At 41.0% G+C, this 19,198-nt stretch overlaps 1 protein-coding gene across 1 annotated transcript in view; it reads right to left on the bottom strand.

The window, feature by feature from the left end:
• The window catches only part of LOC133136342 (GATA zinc finger domain-containing protein 14-like), a 50,462-nt gene extending 34,477 nt beyond the window's left edge, over nucleotides 1-15,985 (bottom strand). Inside the window, exon 1 of the mRNA XM_061253768.1 lies at nucleotides 15,962-15,985. The gene's annotated coding sequence lies outside the window, so the exon portion shown is untranslated. The remainder of the gene's footprint in view (nucleotides 1-15,961) is intronic.
• Between the last annotated feature and the right edge of the window lie 3,213 nt (nucleotides 15,986-19,198).

Here is a 19,198-nt window from a genome sequence, read left to right as displayed (position 1 = left end):
TGCTGATCACTGAGAGTCCACTGAGATGGGCCATGGTAGACCTCAGGTGTGTCTTAATCATGCACACACATGCTGACAAAAATAACAATAAATGAACGACACTGGCTACAGCCAGAAATCAAAGGCTACTGTACTGACAGCTAGCTAACTAGGTTAAATCATACAATTCATGCAGCAAAAGTTATTATAGGCTCTATAGGCTACATGAACCATGCACAAGATAGCTAGTTGTTAGCTAGCTAACTGAAAGAACATAGGCTATATTTAGCTGGCTAGCCGCTTTTTTGAAGAAAAGCTCATCGAAAAGAACTAAACATTTATGATGCGTACAATTGTGGTGATTCTTACCTTTATATGGTTCATTGCTCTGCTCCTCTTCGCAGAAGACGCTCACAGTGTTGGTGGATAGTGTGTAATATCACTATAGCTGGCAGTGTTCATTCCACCATGTGGTCAACTTGTGACTGACAATTCAGGGGGCAATTATGTTTATTATTGTAATAATTATTGGAATTACAAGGCTGTTTTTGTTGATAATGTTGTTACTGTGACCATGGTTAATAAAATTATGCTCGTAGCATATTCCGCTCAACCAGAAAAGAAAAGTGACACTACTCTGTTATAGCCAGGAGAGGCTTGCAAAATAATGCCTGTGTTGCCTATGCCATGGGCCGCCCCTGGTGGCCACTGATAATGCCTGTGTTGCCTATGCCATGGGCCGCCCCTGGTGGCCACTGATAATGCCTGTGTTGCCTATGCCATGGGCCGCCCCTGGTGGGCACTGATAATGCCTGTGTTGCCTATGCCATGGGCCGCCCCTGGTGGCCACTGATAGCAGGAGAGGTGGAGACACAGACGCACTTCATTCTAAGTTGTACTAAATATTCCAAAATAAGAGAAACATTTTTCTTTTTACAAATCTACTATGATCATAAAGAACTTCCCTTCCTGATAAGATGTCTTTGGAGGAACAGGACACAACGGGGAACCACAGCAGTTCATCAGCAGTGTTAACACTACAGACAGCTGGGGAGGGAGGGCCCTGGCTTTGACATGGCTGCTATTTGCACATTTGAATATAAGTTACATCATAACTTCCCTTACTCTCCTTTTGAGGTGAGGCCCTTTTGACACACATACCAAAGGGCAGGATGAGGGGTGGGACAGGAGACTGGACCCAGGAGGGGTGGGGTGGTAGTATCTGGGGTGTAGCCTTCTTTTGTGCAAGCAATGTCAATAGGGAAGTTATACAGTCCCCACCAAAAGTATTGGAACGTCCAAAGACAGCTTTCTGGTCTTTGTTGGTTCATCTTTTCTTTGCATTACATTGTTAGAAATGGTTCATTTTTCTTACATAGGGGCTTTTAATGTATTTTTGGATTATTTTCCCTCTTAAGCCACATTACATTACATTAATGGCATTTGGCAGACACTCTTATCAGAGCGAAGTACAACAAAGTGCAAAGTGCATACCCATAACCTGGGAAAAGTGCCCTGAAAGACCAAAGAAGTACAACTGGAAATTTCAACTGCTACCTGCACAATAAAGATAAGGACCAGGGCCTATTTGATCATCAGATTTTTTTTATCGTGATACCGCAAAACGCAAATGTATGAACAAACCTAGCCAAACACTGCTTACCTAGCCAAACTAAACATTCTAATACACAAGTAAATATCACAGAAAGACAACAATTAAGGTTTACAGGGAGGTAGGGAGGGACAGGGAGAGGTGCAGCTTGAAGAGGGCAAGAGATTCCTTTTCTTTTCTAAGACAAAGACAGAAAGGCAAAACCCAAGGCTAAAACCAAGAGTAGGCATTCCGATTTCTTTATTTACTTACAAATCAGTCTAACAGGACACATCTGGGTTACAAGAAACACCTGTCAATCACAAAAGGTGAGATCTTGTAAGTTCTCAGTGTGAATACAGTGTTCTCAAACATGTGCTTTCATACGAGGCTCAAGTATCAACTGGTGGGGAAGAGAGTTATAGAGTAAGAGGTGGAGAGTGAGAGGTAGAGAGAGAGGTAGAGTGAGAAGGGAGAGAAAGAGATAGAGGGAGAGAGAGAGGGAGAGGGGAGAGAGATAGGTAGAGTGAGGGGGGAGAGAGAGAGGGGGAGTGAGAGAGGGGGAGAGAGATATACAGTTAGAGAGAGGGCGAGGGGGAGAGAGAGATAGAGTTAGAGAGGGAGAGAGACTGATTGGAGGTTGGGAAGTACGTGACCTCAAGAAGAATAAAGACAGAGATAAAAACATTATATTGGAAAAATGATAATAAATGTAATAATGTATAAATAAATAAATAAATAAATAAATAAATAAATGTATAATTAGTTATTTAGCTGACGCTTTTATCCAAAGCAACTTACAGTTGATTAGATAAAGCAGGGGACAATTTTCCCTGGAGCAATGGGGGCCTTGCTCAAGGGCCCAACAGTGGCACTGATCTTATTTTGGCTTGAACCACCAACCTTCCAGTTCTCAGTCATGCACCTTAGCCACTTGGCTACAGGCTGCGCCATTTAATATTTAATATATGTTCATAACAATAGTTCATAAATGTCATATTAGCATTATTTATGTTTCTGTTGTTTCTGTATTGTGTCATATAACATAATACAGTATAATTACTTGGCATGTGGAATTGCAAATTATGTTTGTGTGTGTGCATGTGTTAATACCTTTCTTCTGACTAGAAAATCAGATAAAAATGCTCGTTGTAATCTGCTCTCATCTGAAACCCTCCTGCCACTGTCAGTTACAATGTGGAGAATGTAAACAAACTGGTAGCTTTGATGAAAAGATTTGGGAACACTTTTCAATAAGGTTTATGAATTAGCATTAACTAATGTAGCTGTTAACATGAATTCATGACTTACACTTACATTAATTAAGCATGAAATTAACTTTCCATTAGTTTCTGTATTTCCTAACTACTAACTAATGTATTACAGTTTTTTACAATCGTTTTCACACTTGTCTCAATACCATGTCCACTTTTTCAAAACTCTTCACACAGTGTGCTTTTGAAACACACACCTGAGCAAATCAGTTAACCTTTGGTGCAAAAGGCACTTCAACCACCAAAACACTTAATATTTCACCCAAAAGTGACTCATGCTGCCATAACTATAGCACATGCTTTCTCCCATAAGACTACTTTTTCACTCAATGTTCAATGAACTACAAAACACAAACAACTTGGAGCATTGCTAAATACATATATTATGTGTTTCCCTTTCCTCTATTTTTGCATCCACAAATATTTCAAGCCAAGCAGCTAAAGAAACTTCTGATCTGTTGGTTTGCCTCTCACAATAGATGTCATGACTGAGTGTGGTAAATTTACAGTAAACTGTAAATTAATGAATGTTTTACTATATTGGAAACCCAGAATAACAATTTTTACTGTGTAATGTAAAACAATATATGATAAAGAAACAAATCACAAAAGCAACAGTATTCTTGAGAGGGTTTACAGTATTTTGATATTTGTTCTCACAGTGCAATATACTGTAATTCAGAAAAGAAAAATACAATACAATCAATTACTCAAAATACATTACAATCAATAACAAATACATACCAAAAAGCAATATTTTCACTATATACAGTAATTCGCACATATATTGTCTGCCTATCAGTATCAGAAGTCTACTGTTGGCCTGGCCCATCCATCCTGTCCTCTGCATTTGGCCATAGATTTTCATCAACATCACTCCAAATGTTATCTCTTTCTATACACCGAGGAAAACATCTCTTTGTGTGGCTTTTCCAGCCCTGGATGTGTTCCACTGTTATGTCCATACACCCACGGCATTGCATCTGGAAGTGACTTTTCATGTGGGTGGTGGTCCTACACCTTCACATATATTGGTATCTGAGTACCTTGACACCCTCAGAGTTCCTGTCAAAGGGAACAGTGTACAACCGTTTCATCCTGATCTGATGTTTCTGTAGCACTCTTGAAATGGTTGTAGTGCTTACACTGTCAGTGTTTGGAAATATGTTGTTGTCTGCGATTATGTTGTTGCATATTTCTTTTAGCCTGATGCTGTTGTTGACAATGACCATCCCGACTATTGTATCCTCCTGTTGAGGCATAAACATTTTTCCCCTTCCCCCTGTGTGACTGTGTGAGGTAACCGCTGGGTCCTGTAGTGTGTCACAGACAAATGTGCACTGATACATCTGCTTTTTCTGGAGACTTTTCAAATCACAGTACTGCTGTAATATACATATCAATTGAACTCCTTCAGTCAGAATGCTGCAAATACTGTATAGTACCTGTTGGTTTGCCTGAAAATCCTCACTATTGAAGCCACTGTGGATCTAGGCAAGTTTGGTTGAACCCTCAACCTGCTTCCCTCAGGGACAGACCATGATTTACCAATGACTGTGGCTCTGATTTCATCAGACACAACTGTTCTTGCTCTTCCGCAACGTCTTCTTCCTCTGCCTCTGGCTGCATCCATTTTCCCCACCAAGGCTAAAGAATTCAAATGCCAATCCAAAGATGGCCCCTTTTGTGTATGTGGTAACGGGGCACAAACAACAAACACCTGGGCAGGTTGTTCACTGAAATGACAGCCAGGTGTTTCAGCAGTACATATACAGCAGTAATAGCGGAAAAATCTCTTCAGTAACAACTACATCTATATTTACCCTATATACATGCACATTTCAATGCAAGTATGATCACTTTTGCACAGATGGTAACAAGGCTGCAAACAAAAAAATTGAATAAACTGAATAAACTTTCTGCTCAAATCAGAATGATCTGTCTTACGTATTTCAAGCATATAGTTTCATTTTTCTGCCAAAATGCAGCATATTTCCTTCCACAATGATCAGAATTTTATTGGGTTTTGAACTGAAAGTTAACTGTTTTGAACAGAGTATCTAAATGTCTGCAAAATTTGCTGTATTTGGACAAACTTTTGCTCGTAGTGAACATTGACTGAGAGAGGTATTCATGAATTTTGGAAGAAGTGGTGATTGAATGCCTTTAGTATGAAAGCAATGCAAAAATATCCACAGTGTAGTTCACATAGTCTAATGATATGGTGAATGTGTTAAGTGTTTTGAAAAAGTGGACATGGTATTGAGACAAGTGTGAAAACGATTGTAAAAAACTGTAATTACATAAATATTGTTCACTTTTTTTCCAGGAGACACAGCAGTGCGACCAGAAATGAAAGTTTATTCCCCACAGCGGTCCACTGTGAGTTGGGAATGAGTCTGAAGTGTGGGTCTCTCTCCAGAGCTTATACAGGGAGAGATAAGCAGTGTGTGTGTGTGTGTGTGTGTGTGTGTGTGTGTCTGTGTGTGTGTGTGTGTGTGTGCGTGTGTGTGTGTGTGTGTGTGTGTGTGTGTGTGTGTGAGTGTGAGTATGAGTGTGTGTGTGTGTGTGTGTGTGTGTGTGAGTGTGAGTGTGAGTGTGTGTGTGTGTGTGTGTGTGTGTGTGTGAGAGTGTGTGTGTGTGTGTGTGTGAGTGTGTGTGAGTGTGAGTGTGAGTGTGAGTGTGTGTGTGTGTGTGTGTGTGAGTGTGAGTGTGTGTGTGTGAGTGTGAGTGTGTGTGTGTGTGTGTGTGTGTGTGTGTGTGAGTGTGAGTGTGTGTGTGTGTGTGTGTGTGTGTGTGTGTGTGAGTGTGAGTGTGTGTGTGTGTGTGTGTGTGTGTGTGTGAGTGTGAGTGTGTGTGTGTGTGTGTGTGTGTGTGTGTGTGTGTGTGTGTGTGTGAGTGTGTCTGTGTGTTTGTCTGTGTGGGGCTGAGCTCATAGAAAATTGAAAAGAAAAAATAATTGCTGAAAATGTTTGCTACGCCTGCAGCCCATTCCTAACATTTGAAATATTTTCACCCTCTCAAAAGTTCTGTGACATATTACACCATCCGTGGCGTAATAACACATTTTTTGAGCATGAGTCAAACATTGACTTAAACTGCATTTCATGTTTTTGACAGTTGTCTGCGACCTTTCAGAGAGGAATTTGCACATCCAGACAAAAGAGCATTGCAGTAATCTAATCTTGAGGTGTAACAAAAGCATGCACAAGCTTTTCTGCATCATTTAGGGACAGTATCTTCCAAATTTTGGAGATATTCCTCAAGTGATAAAAAGCAACCCCAGAGATGTTTTTAATATGTGCATCAAACGCAAGATCTGGATCAAAAGTAACACCAAGGTAACTGCATTACATGTGCATCACAGCACTATACCTATTTTTTTGGGTCACTGACATGGTCCACCAAAGTGGCCCTAATATTGTCGAAAATATGTCTCTGTCTATTTCCTGTCCCCTTCTCTGTTCTTGTCTTTGTCCTCCTCTTTCTCCTCTCTTCCTCTTCCTCTTCCTCTTCCTCTTCCTCTTGCTCTCACTGCCTCCATGTTTGCAAAGTTCTCAAAAAAGAGGTTACCTTACCTGAGGTCTATTTGTACTGCTAAGGCTCAGACTGATTGCTGTTCAAGTAATGTATAAGTGTGAACATGTATGTGTGTGTGGGTGGGTGTTGCCAAGTTCAGGTGAGTTTGGCTAATGATTGCAAGAGATTGAATTCATGAATGAAGTGTCGAATGTAAGAAACAGTGTGTAGTGTTTTGCAAGAAGTGTGTTGCAAAATTGCAAACAAATTGCAAATGAGAAAATGTGTTTGTACTTTTGGTGCCTTTGTTCAAGGCATGGTTACTAAAATAAAGGTTTTTATGCTTTTGTCTGAGCATTCAATTTTAGTGTGTAAGCTATCAGAAAAACTGTAAGCAATCAAAACCTCTGTGATTTCACCCAAGATCCCATAACTGAACAAAACTATAATAATAGTGTACTTAAGAAAACAACCTACGTCACCACTTGACACAAAAAATGTATACAGTGTTAATGGAGTGTGATCAGTGGTGCGTCTGCAGTGAGAGAAATAATCAGAGAGGACTCCTCCTGACCTCAGTAGGAATGGCTACTGGTGGGAGATCAATACATTTGGCTGAATTCAGGGGCTCGAAAAATCCCTGAATATGAAATATGAATAAAAACACACTTAAGTCCCACCCAAGAATTAAAACACCAACTATCACTTGTAAGAGACGCAATTAAAAACCTAAAAATGGCAACACACAGTGTCCTGTATCACAAGCCCCTGAGCTTTGAACATAATCTGGACAGAAATGGATTTTGAAAGCCCAGCGATATATTCCTTTCAAAAAGCACTTCTATGCATCATGACAGAGGTGTGACAGAGCCAGAGATATCTCATTGGAGACAATAATGGTGTTAGGGTGGATTGCGAAGGTGTTAGCTGCTGTTGTAATGTCCCAGGCATCTACCAGCACCACCTTCAGGTCCCTGAACACCTTCCTCTGAGCCAGGTTCTGCACATAGCCAAACCAGTCACTCAGGTGGGTCATTGTTGAACTAAACTCCCTGGTGTTCTCCAGCTTGATGACGACGAGGGTCTGGGGGCTACGTTCCTGGAGCCTCAGGATGGCCTTCCGCAGGTTGATCAGCCTCTGGATGAAGATCTCCAGGGGAAATGGCCTGAAATGCTGTCCCACTCCAATGACCACCACATCCAGGGGGGCTGGAGCCTATCCCAGCATACATTGGGCTAGAGGCAGGAATACACCCTGGACAGGTCACCAGTCCATCACAGGGCACACACACCATTCACTCACACACTCATACACTCATACCAACGGGCAGTTTAGACTCTCCAATCAGCCTAACCTGCATGTCTTTGGACTGTGGGAGGAAACCGGAGTACCCGGAGGAAACCCACGCAGACACGGGGAGAACATGCAAACTCTGCACAGAGAGGCCCCGGCCGACGGGGATTCGAACCCAGGACCTCCTTGCTGTGAGGCGGCAGTGCTACCCACTGCACCAACTGTGCCGCCGGTTAATATCATTACAAAACAAATATTTTATGCAGGCATTTTATCTCTGGCCTACAAGTGTCCACCCAAATGATCATGTTTATGTGACATTGTACACTGCCATTACCTTTTAGCGTATTCATGAGTGTCTCTTGCCACTGACGCACAGTGGAGTCTCCCATGAGTTTCAGCTTCTTGTCCTTCAGGCATCTGCTAATGGCGTCTGCCCTGAAGAAGCTGCCGGTCTGGCAGGAGGAGGAAGACCATCTGTTTTTAAAGAAGTAGCCAGTCGGTAAAGGGGACTTCATTCCAAATCCCACCGTGCACTTTCCAGTTGGTCTGTGGGTTCCTGCTGAAGGAATGAAAAAGATGGAGAAAGAAAGAGCAAAGGAAGAGATTCAGTGTTATGAAGGTGGATAAAGTTGTGGCTCAAAGAATGACACCATTATCTCTTTTCAAACCTGACAAAAAAAACTTTTCCTAGATTTTGAGCTGGCCTCTCTCAGATCCCAAGAGTGAAATAGTTTTCAGTGTCCTAAAGTCACACCATTATTAACTCATTACTGCCTCTGAGTGAATGAAGACATCTTTCCACACTCTGCACAAACAGCCAATCTGTGATTGCTGCCATGTAGTGGCAATATAATGGACAAAACTTTCCGGTAACATTTGTGAGGAACAGTGAGAATAGCAGGAGAAGACGAGACCGACTGCTTCAGACATAAGGGGACATACCGGGGCAATTGACGACTTTCACAGAAGCAAAACTGTTTCTCATTGCAATTCCAGTGTTTTTCCTTCAAATGATAGGACTGATAGAATAATCAAAGACAGTGTTATAAATTATATCAATATAAATTATAAATGTAAATTGTCACTTTTTTTGGCAGCTGCACTTCAGTAAGAGATGCTATGGAAAAAGAGCAGAACGCACAAAGAAACATCTGAGTGTTCAGAACCTGGGCCAAAGTTACAGTCACTTGGCAAACGCTGCTGTCCAGGGTGACGTATAATAAAGTGCAAATAAAGATTGTCATTTATTTGTATTTTAATATTTGCAACAAATGTTCACAAGGGTGTCTAGGAGAGTGATACAGACACAAAGTACTATTTGTTTTATTATACCATGCCATTAGTTAGCTCACATTAAGCCTTCAAGGGTTTTGAGCACACTAACATTACAAATCAGGAACCAGTCGCATTTATTACTGGTTTCAAAAGACGAATCAAGGATCAACAAGCATCTTGTTGGATAAAGGTCGCTGTACCTGTTAATTGCACAGTAACCATGAATAAGTTAAGAAATATCAGGTAAACCATCATTTATTAGCTAATATGCTCCAAGATAGATAGTAGATGCCTGTATACATGTTTTCTGAGGCCAGTTATGAGACTTAGGGCTTTTCCTTACAAAGATATGAACCGCTATAAATCACAATTTTGTAATGTTCCTGAGTTCTGTCTGTTTAATTTTGTTATTCTTGTAATTTATTATTTTAAATAATGGCTGGTCCTCTGTTTATTTATTCATATTTCTTTGCTTCCGCTGTGATGACTGTGTGTCAATGTAATCTCAGTGCGAGTCACTTCCCTGTCTACGTGATTCACTATTCGGGTGATTCACTATTCGGGTGATTCACTATTCGGGTGATTCACTATTCGGGTGGTTCACTATTCGGGTGATTCACTATTCGGGTGATTCACTATTCGGGTGGTTCACTATTCGGGTGATTCACTATTCGGGTGATTCACTATTCGGGTGATTCACTATTCGGGTGATTCACTATTCGGGTGGTTTCGGAATTTACCGGTTTCCCATGATTCCCTCTGAGTTTCATCTCAAATCCTGCTTTTCCTCCATTGATGTTTGTAGACAGCACTAATCTACTCACAACTACTAACATAGAATTTGTACAGTACTAATTATATTAACACACTAATATGTTTGTCTAACTAACATTATCATCATCATCAATGGCATTTGCCAGATGCTCTCATCCAGAGCAACTTACAGTTGATTAGACTAAGCAGGAGACAATCCTCCCCTGGAGCAATGCAGGATTAAGGGCCTTGCTCAAGGGCCCAACGGCTGTGCAGATCTTACTGTGGCTTGTTGGGTTAGCGTGGGGTTTTACATGATCTTATTGTGGCTACACTGGGGATCGAACCACCGACCTTGCAGCTCTCAGTCATCCCAGTCATGTACCTTAACCGCTACGCCCTATGCACTACGGCACACACTACTAGTTTAGAGTATTTATAGTTTCATCACATAACTAACAGACTAACTCTCTATTTGTATACTGCTCGATAACTCTGCCTCCCTGTTCTATCCCTAAATTGCTGGCCTTGATTCAGCTAAGTGTTCGTACCTGCTGTCCCCTATCACTACGCGTTAGTTATCATGACCCACAACCCAGTTCTTGATCTCACTATCTACCAAAACAAAGAAAAAGAAAGAACATCCAAGGGGTGTTGTGGTGCAATGTAATGCCCCATAGCAGTTTCTAACATAATGTGCTAAAGAGACAAACCCCTAAAAACAAGAAACCCCCCCATTAAAGAACAAATTACCATTTGTTACAATTGTGACTGTGGTTGAAATGAAAACCAGTGCACACAGGGGTCCCCAGGACCGAGTTTTAGAACCACTTCTCGAACAGTTTGCATTGTCCACAGACCACGATTTACCGGCTCAGGAGATGATACTCATCCTTGGTCATGTTAGGAATCGGGCCATTTCCTGACCGCATGGTCCTCAGGGTGCTGCAGGGAAGGGTTTTGGGTGGGATGCAGGCGTAGTACTCCGCATCTTCCTTCTTCCTGTACTCGCAGAGGGGCTTGTCCGATTTAAGCCGGACGCCACACCGAGATTGCTCCTTTTCTTTACCTCTATAAACAGTTCCAGTGTATATGATCTTATCATAGTTGTGCGCACTGATTCTCCTGAGGATCCCAACTGCCTCAGAGGAGTGCATGAGAATCACAGACACCAGTACGTCTCCAGGCCAGAACAGGTGGAAACTCACACGGTAGGAGCCATTGAGCAGGTCAGTGACTTGTCCTGATGCAGAAGCCTGGAGTTTGGGAGAGTGGATCCGGGCCAGGATGAAGTCGCCTCCATGCGCTTTTGGGTTCCCCCTGTAGTCCTTCACGTTCACCTGCACGCTCAAGGTGTCCCCCACACAGTACTGGGCTCTGGGCTGCTCCAGGTTGACCACACTGTGTTGGCCACTGGGAGAGCTTTCGATAGAGCTGAAGTTGCCAGCTTTTGGGAGATTGTCCAATACTGAACGCATTATGTCATCCACAGACATCTCTCTGAATGGGGTAGCAGTTCCATTCAGTTTCACTTCAGTCTCCTGTTTGAGAATAATGAAAAACTCAAAGGTTGCTGAAATTGAGGTTCATCAGACGTTTGATCAGTCATCATAGATTTAATAATTTGTCCCCAACCCCTCCTCACCACCCCCATTTCCTTATTATTGGTTGCCTGATTCATTGATAGAGATGTTATATTCAGAGTGAGGTCTGCGCTGAACAGACCCATGTGCAACTCACCCATTTCACCTGAAAGCTGTTGGGGTACAGATTACCCAATAGTACCTAAGGGCAGAGGGAATTTCATTGAATTTGGTGTCTCTCTGTCCCTCTATACTCTACACATACATACACACACATGCATGGACACATCCTCACACACATACAGAAGCACACATCACATTTCAAATGCACTGAACTATCCCAGTGAGCTTTCAAACCTAGAGGCCAAAATAAGAGGAACACCGACCATAGTGTGCCTGTCTCATAAAACATCAGTTCAGCAGTGTCAGGGAAATGAGATTCTGTTTTAAATGGCAACTTCTGAATTCAGCAGTTTTAAAAGCAAACACCCTTATTTAATGTTTGGCACTGCATACAGAACATGTACATTTAAATATGTTCAATAACATTTAAAACTCCTCACTTATCCAAAGTAAACTAGAAATGTTTACCTTGTTTACACAGTGTATACAGTGTATTACACACTTTGCATATGTTCTGACTTCTGTATGACAAGGTGGCTTTTACAAACTCAGCTCACAATAAGAAATTAAACTGCTATTACCATTATGGTTGCCCAATTGTAAGTTCTAGAAAAATAAACATTAAAAAACCCAACAAAAAGTACAAATAAAAGTAGTGTCTTGATCAACAAGCTGTTTCTGCGTCTTCCAGGGACCATGTGTACTGGTTGAGCACTCTGTGAAAATAAATAAAATATACATTTTATTGATTGCGTGACTGATGGGAATTAATTTTCTCCTGACACATGAATGATCAGAAAAGCTTTTTTTCCCATTAAAACAGATTATTTGATACAAAATGTCAAAAGAATTAACCTTGCCATTTGTTTTATTCACACATATAAGTGTTTTTGTAAAGCATGCCCAACGTGTCCAACAAGCTCTTCAGAAAGGATTACTCTTTACTCGCTTTCTAACCAATCTGCATCATATTTAAAATGGGACTTTACTTCAAAATTAGGTTAACCAGAGCCCCTTTAGCCAGTACAATTACAGATTTATCTATAGCCATTCAAAATCCTGTAGTTATGCGCGTCTGTATGATCATTCTGCTATGTGCACACAACAATATTCCTACACTGTCCATCACCTGAATGTGAGACACTATACCTTGTTGGAAAGGGTAGGAAACCCCGTACAAGAAACTTGCCATGTTGGGTACTGAAATGACCTAGTAATGCATTTACCCAACAATAAGTAGTTAAAGATGGCATTTTCTTAGGTATAGTCCTGGAAAATTCCATTCCATAAATATGTCTGTGTCAAATAATTTGTAAAAGAAATATGTAGGCAGGACATGGAATAAAAGCTAATGTGTTTATTCATGCAATTTCTGAATTGTATATTTTTGTTCTTATATTGGAACATGATTTTTTAACATAGAGAAATGGTATCAAGGATTGTTTGAATATGCCTTTTATTGTCTGAGTCTGTGGCAAGGTGAGCATGGCTCGGGGGAGGCTGGAGTTTTTTTGCCCTGCTTTGCAAATAAGAGGCTGATAAGGATCTACTCTGCTCACTAGCGGAGAGTCTTTCTAACAATCATGCATCACTATTTTGCAGTTTTATTAAGTCACTGTTTTTTATACGTACAACATGAATATGAATGCAACAATAATTTGAGATGTTGATGTCTCAACCACAAGGGGGCAGAGTGTACAGGGTTAACCGTGCTGTGATAATAATCAACCATAATCCTTTCAAATACTTACACATTCTGCGTAACAGTGCAAATAAAAATAATTACACAATGCAGTAGTATGTTGCATTTGTAGCCGTCCTATATTCAACTAAAGTGATCTAATAAATGTATTTGACTTTCTGATATCCAGTGTCCTAATAGCTATGTATTATTTTAGAGTTAGGAATTAGAATTAGGAATCTATTTAGTTTTCCTTTCTTTATTACATTACAGAAACTTGTTATTGCTGTCTTCTCAAATAACAAAATACATACAATACCAACTGGGTATTACACCATAATGCAAAAGAAACAGTACATTCTATTATTGACAATAAATCAATTACCATGGTTGTTCAGAAAAATGCGTGAGAACTGAATGTAAGTTTTCTTTGCATAATTATGCGTTCATCTCACAAAACAGGGCTCCTCTTGTGGATGTTCATGGTGATGTGTACGTCGCTCTGGATAAGAGTGTCTGCCAAATGCCAATAATGTAATGTAATGTAAATGTGGTTTTCTGTAAACCAGTGAATCCATAGAAAAGTCATTATAGTGTTGAAAATATGTTAAATAATCAGTAAATCCTGATAATTGGGACAGAAATTTGATAGATGGTCTTATTCAATCGTGAACTCACTTTGTGAAACCCAAAATCTTGAATTCATCCTAAAATGTCAAACTAACTGGACTAACTGTTGCATTTAATTAAACTAATTTAATCACATATTTCTGCCTTGCACAACAGTCCAGACATGTTGGGGTGCAGAGGCTTGATTAATAAAAGGCCACCCAGCCATTAGCTACTGTTTAGTTTAGCCTGCTCTAAATGTATGTGTTTCTGTTTGGAGTTCACCGTTATTATTTGATTATGCCTTTAGCTGTGTAGATTATTTATGTGAATCTGTTCGCCGTAATCACGCACGTAACCTGTGGGGGCGGCCTGTAGCGTAGTGGGTAAGGTAAATGACTGGGACACGCAAGGTCAGTGGTTCTAATCCCGGTGTAGCCACAATAAGATCTGCACAGCCCTTGAGCAAGGCCCTTAACCCTGCATTGCTCCAGGGGAGGATTGTCTCCTGCTTAGTCTAATCGACTGTACATCGCTCTGGATAAGAGCGTCTGCCAAATGCCAATAATGTAATGTAATGTAATGTAATGGAGTTAATCACACACATGTTTCACTCCTAACGACTAGCACAGTGTCCACACACAGACGCACACACATCCCTACCTTCTCTTAGTCAGCATTGTTCTCTGTGATTAGATTTGTCCCTCTCCACTTTGTGTGGGCAGTTTTATTTCATACATTATTTTATTAAATAAATTATTATTCATGAAATTAATTCATTAAACCCGGTGTCTGTATGAGAGGCAAGTCAAATCAGTCTTCCGAAGAACTTCCAACCTTCAGGTTATCTCTATGTTTAATCATTAATATTGGTTCTTTTTATAATTAATTAAAATAGGAAATTTGTGGTTAGATATTTCAGATAATAGTACTTATTACTAATGGCAGTTATACACTGCTTCCCCTACATATTTTGTGCCCACATGAGGACTAAGACTTCTTTGTTTTACATAATAATAATAATAATAATAATAATATATTATTTTTATTTTTATTATTATTATCATTATTATTAGCTTTTATTATTATTCTTTTTTATTATTATATTCTATGATATAGCTTAATGTAATGTATCCTTCTTAAACTGTGTCTGTGTTGTATGTTGAATGTTTCCGGCCCGTCACACAAAAGTTCCTCACAAGGAAAATATTTCATTTTATTTTATTTTTTCTGAAATTGAACACGCACACAGACAGGGGCGGTTCTAAAGGGGTGGCCGGTGCCACGCCTAAAATCGTATTGGCCATCCCAGTGCCACTCCGCTGTCAGTCTGCTAGAAACCGTCTTTCCCGTTTTACTGCCTTGAAAAGCGCACCAATCTGATTTGCACGCTATTGGCTGAGAGGTTTGTCAGTCGATCTGTTTTTGCGAAGACACAGTCATTTCCGCTTGCAAGACTGCCATATGTGCGGTAAAAAGTCCGAATCACCAAGACATGACCAACCACATGATCACCAAAATGCACCAACACGAAAACAACATAAGATATGGTGGGAGAGAAAAAAAAGGAAATAAGCGGTCCCACAGCTTCACAGCAAACGAAATGGAGATTGTTGTTAGACGTGGCGTTGAATAAAGAAACATTATTTTCCAGTTTTAGGACTACGGTGTCCAACAAAACCAAGAAAGAACATCGCTCCAGCACACAGAGAGAGAGTGGGAAATCATCACTTTATGAATATCATTTAAAAGGCAATTTGGCAACATGTTCAATAAAGTGCAACATGCATTCTTCGTAATCTATCATTTTATTCTTCGCATAAAAACAGTCCCATTAATGTGGTATTTTTGTAATATTACAAACCGGTCCAGCCTGCGGTTGTGGCCCAAATTGGCACAGGCAACACACTATCACAAATTATCATGAGCCTGATTCCATCTTTGGCTGGTGGCGGGAATTTCCACCATGAAATAACAATGACGTTAATTGTAAAGCGCTTTGGATAAAGAGCATTGTATGAATGCCATCCATCTTGGCATTTTGGTGTTACGTGTGAACATAAGAGATATGCCTAGGCAATCAAGATTGACATTATAAATGTCAGGAAAACAAAAACCTGGAGTTAAAACATAAATACATGCAGTGCATGCAAAGTACATAAGACAAAAATCAACTGTTTGGAACATCAATAAGAAGAAAGAGAGCCCCGGAGAGCTCATTAAAGTTTCTGGGAGGCTAAGGAAGTCCTCTGATGTTGACGACTGAAGAATTCTCACCATAATGAAGAAAAACCCAGAAACAACTCTCCGACAGACCAGAAACACTCTTCAGGAGGCAGGTGTGTACTTGTCAGTGACCTCTAAGCAGTTTACTAAGCCTACTACTCTACTGACTATGAAGCAACTGTCAGCCAAGGATTTAGCCAGAAACTGGGAAGCTGTTGAAAGTGACTCTAATTATTCCTGTGATGCTTCATGCTGATTGGTGGGAGATTGGTGGGTAATTCAGCAGTGCTGCAGGGTCTGAGGGGGCAGGCCCGAATGGTGTGCCAGGTATGGTGTGGCAGGTATGGTGTGCCAGGTATGTGAGCAATCTCTCAGATGGAAAGGTATGAGATGTTTTTTGTAGGGTCATGCGTACATGTATGCTTGTCAAAGGGGAGGTGCCCTATAGATTAGTGGTCAGGTACAAGATGTGCCTGTAATGGTATGAGATGTGCCCTATAGATTAGTGGTCAGAGACAAGATGTGCCTGTAATGATATGAGATGTGCCCTATAGATTAGTGGTCAGGTACAAGATGTGCCTGTAATGGTATGCATGCTTGTCACATATCACAGCCTGAAGAGTCTTCAGTCTGCACTTGAAAATGCCTGGTAAGCGAGAGTTTAATATTTTGAGCCGTAACGGGCAGCCAGTGGAGGTTGCCGAGCAGGGGGGTGACATGGGAATGTCTGGGCACATTGAATACCAGACGGGCTGCAGCATTCTGGATCAGTTGTATATGCAGATGGCGGATACTGGAAGGCCAGCCAGCAGAGAATTTGTAATACAGTAAATCCTCAAATTGTGTCCGGCATTCTATTTGAAGCCGGGCCTCGGATAATAGCCGGGGGCGTGGTCGATTCGGACAAATAAAGGCCGGCCCCCAAATACAAGCCGGGGTAATATTGCCTACCAGTAGGGCTATCAGTCCATGAGCACTAGAAGACATTGTTTCAATTTAACTCAATTAAATAAAAGAGCTCTTCTTAATATTTTATATTGTTGATTGGTTTAATACTGTTGCCAATGAAAAGTCGTTGTCCTACACCATGGGTCTCCAACACGTTGCTCTCAAGCTACCAGTCGCTTGCCGCCCCCTTCTAAGTAGCTTGCCAAAGGCTGAAGCAGTATACATTTAAACACAATTGTTGCCGCGAGGCATTCCAGCCTACAAATTTGATAAAAAGTAAATCAGGCAAAATTTTAAATTAACTCAATTTAGGCTACTTGGCTACGCAATAAGGTTCCCATGTATTTACAGCACAGTTCAATGAATAAATGAAAGCGGCTGCCTTGACTCGCAATAAACAGACGGGTGGAAATCCCGACACTCTTTCAACTACATAAAACTTAACAGTGAACCATCAAATACCCCCCAGATTTCAGTGCCCATCAGTCCCAACATTTAGCAATAGAATCAAACAGTCCAAAAGTAAATTAAATCCCAAACCAAAGTGAAAATCTTTTGATAGCCTCCATGCTGCTCCAAACAAAACGCATGTCCCACAATAAAAAGCACTTTAGGAAAAAAAAGATCCTTAACTTGCTGTTATCTATGCTAATTTGTTATTGTTCATGAAGGCGTGTCCAGCAAGTTGTTATTTTATGGATTCTGGACTTGCATGTGATTTATTGTGTTTGAGAATATTTGCAATAAACTAAGTCTGTTAAACTGACACTATGACTTACCAAACGGTGTTTCCTGATTAGCCTACACTAATTGATTTCTGAACGGTTACAGGAAGTGTTGAACAGTGTTGGCCCACTTGAAGTGTAGCCTTTTACTTTATTTCTAAGAATAAAATTCTACAACAGAAGCCTAATAAGAAATAAAGGCCTGCCTCGAATACAAGCCTGCCCCAAATAAAGGCCTGTGTTTTCTGCAGCCTAAGTAAATAAAAGACCCCGGACACAATTTGAGGATTTACGGTAGTCCAGGCGGGACAGGACCATTGCTTGGACAAGGAGCTGAGTGGAGTAGGTGGTGAGGAAGGGACGGTTTCTCCGGATGTTGTACAGGAAGAACCTGCATGCCCAGGTCACCACTGCAATGTTCTCGGAGAAGAACAGCCTGTTGTCCATCACCATTTCAAGGTTTCTTGCACTGGGGGATGAGGCCACTGTGGTATCCCCTTGTGAAATAGAAAAATCTGAAAAGGGAGAGGATGAAGATTAGTTCCATCTTACCTGGGTTGAGCTTTAGATGGTGGACCTTTAGACACATGCATCTCAAGCAGGATACACTCGTCTCTAGAGTTTGCAAAGAATGGTGTAAAAAACAAAACAAAATCCAGTGAGCAGCAGTTCTGCAGACAGGAACACCTTGTTAATTAGAGACTTCCGAGGAGAAGGGCCAGACTGGTCAAAGCTGACAGGAAGGCGACAGTAACACAAATAATCACACATTACAACAGTGGTGTGCAGAAGAGCATCTATGAACACACAACGCATCATAACTCTAAGGGGATAGGCTACGGCAGTAGAAGTAAAAAAAATAATTCTAATAAATACCTAATAAAGTTCTCGGTGAGTGTACTAAGGACATGAAAAACACAAAATAGCCCTTATCCCCTTATAATAAGCCGGCAAAACAAAGAATATCCTTTGAGAGATCTGTTTATTTCCACAGAAGGAGTCCACTAACCAGGCAAAGCAAGGTTGATAAGATCGGGGCTTTCTATGATCAAATGTCTTCTTCTCATAACATGTATAATTCAAAATGTGATTGGTAAATTGTTCATACATAAGCATATAGTAGAATTTAACAAAGAAATGATGTTGTACACTCATTATTCACAATGACCTCTAACCTGATCCAATTTTGTTAGGCTTACAAAAACAAGTCGCTAGAATTTTGTTCTTATCTAGCATATGTTGTGGGATAGTCTGAAGGGCGTAATGTCATATGCATACACATACAGCATACTATGCTGATATTCCTTTGGGGGAAATTAGGATAGACTGACTACTTCTGCCTTCTCTTCTTCTCAGTTACACCTTTTCCGGGACCCTCTAGCGTGGCGTTCGCATGGGTCCCAGGAGACGGCAGAACAGCGCCGTTCCGAGCTGGACCCTGCGCAGCGGGGGGGGGGGGGGGGGGGGGAGTTCCACCGAGTACAGTTCCTCCCCTAACACGTTGTGCAATACAGTGAATCAGCAGCAAGGCCAGTCACTCCTGATTCGCCCACAAAATGTTTTGTATTTTCACGGGGAGGTGAATCACAAGCCCAGCACAAGCTCATTCAGCCTG

The sequence above is a fragment of the Conger conger genome, chromosome 9 (assembly GCF_963514075.1).
Source record: "Conger conger chromosome 9, fConCon1.1, whole genome shotgun sequence".
Lineage (NCBI taxonomy): Eukaryota > Metazoa > Chordata > Actinopteri > Anguilliformes > Congridae > Conger > Conger conger.
This window is presented reverse-complemented; position numbering and strand designations above follow the sequence as displayed.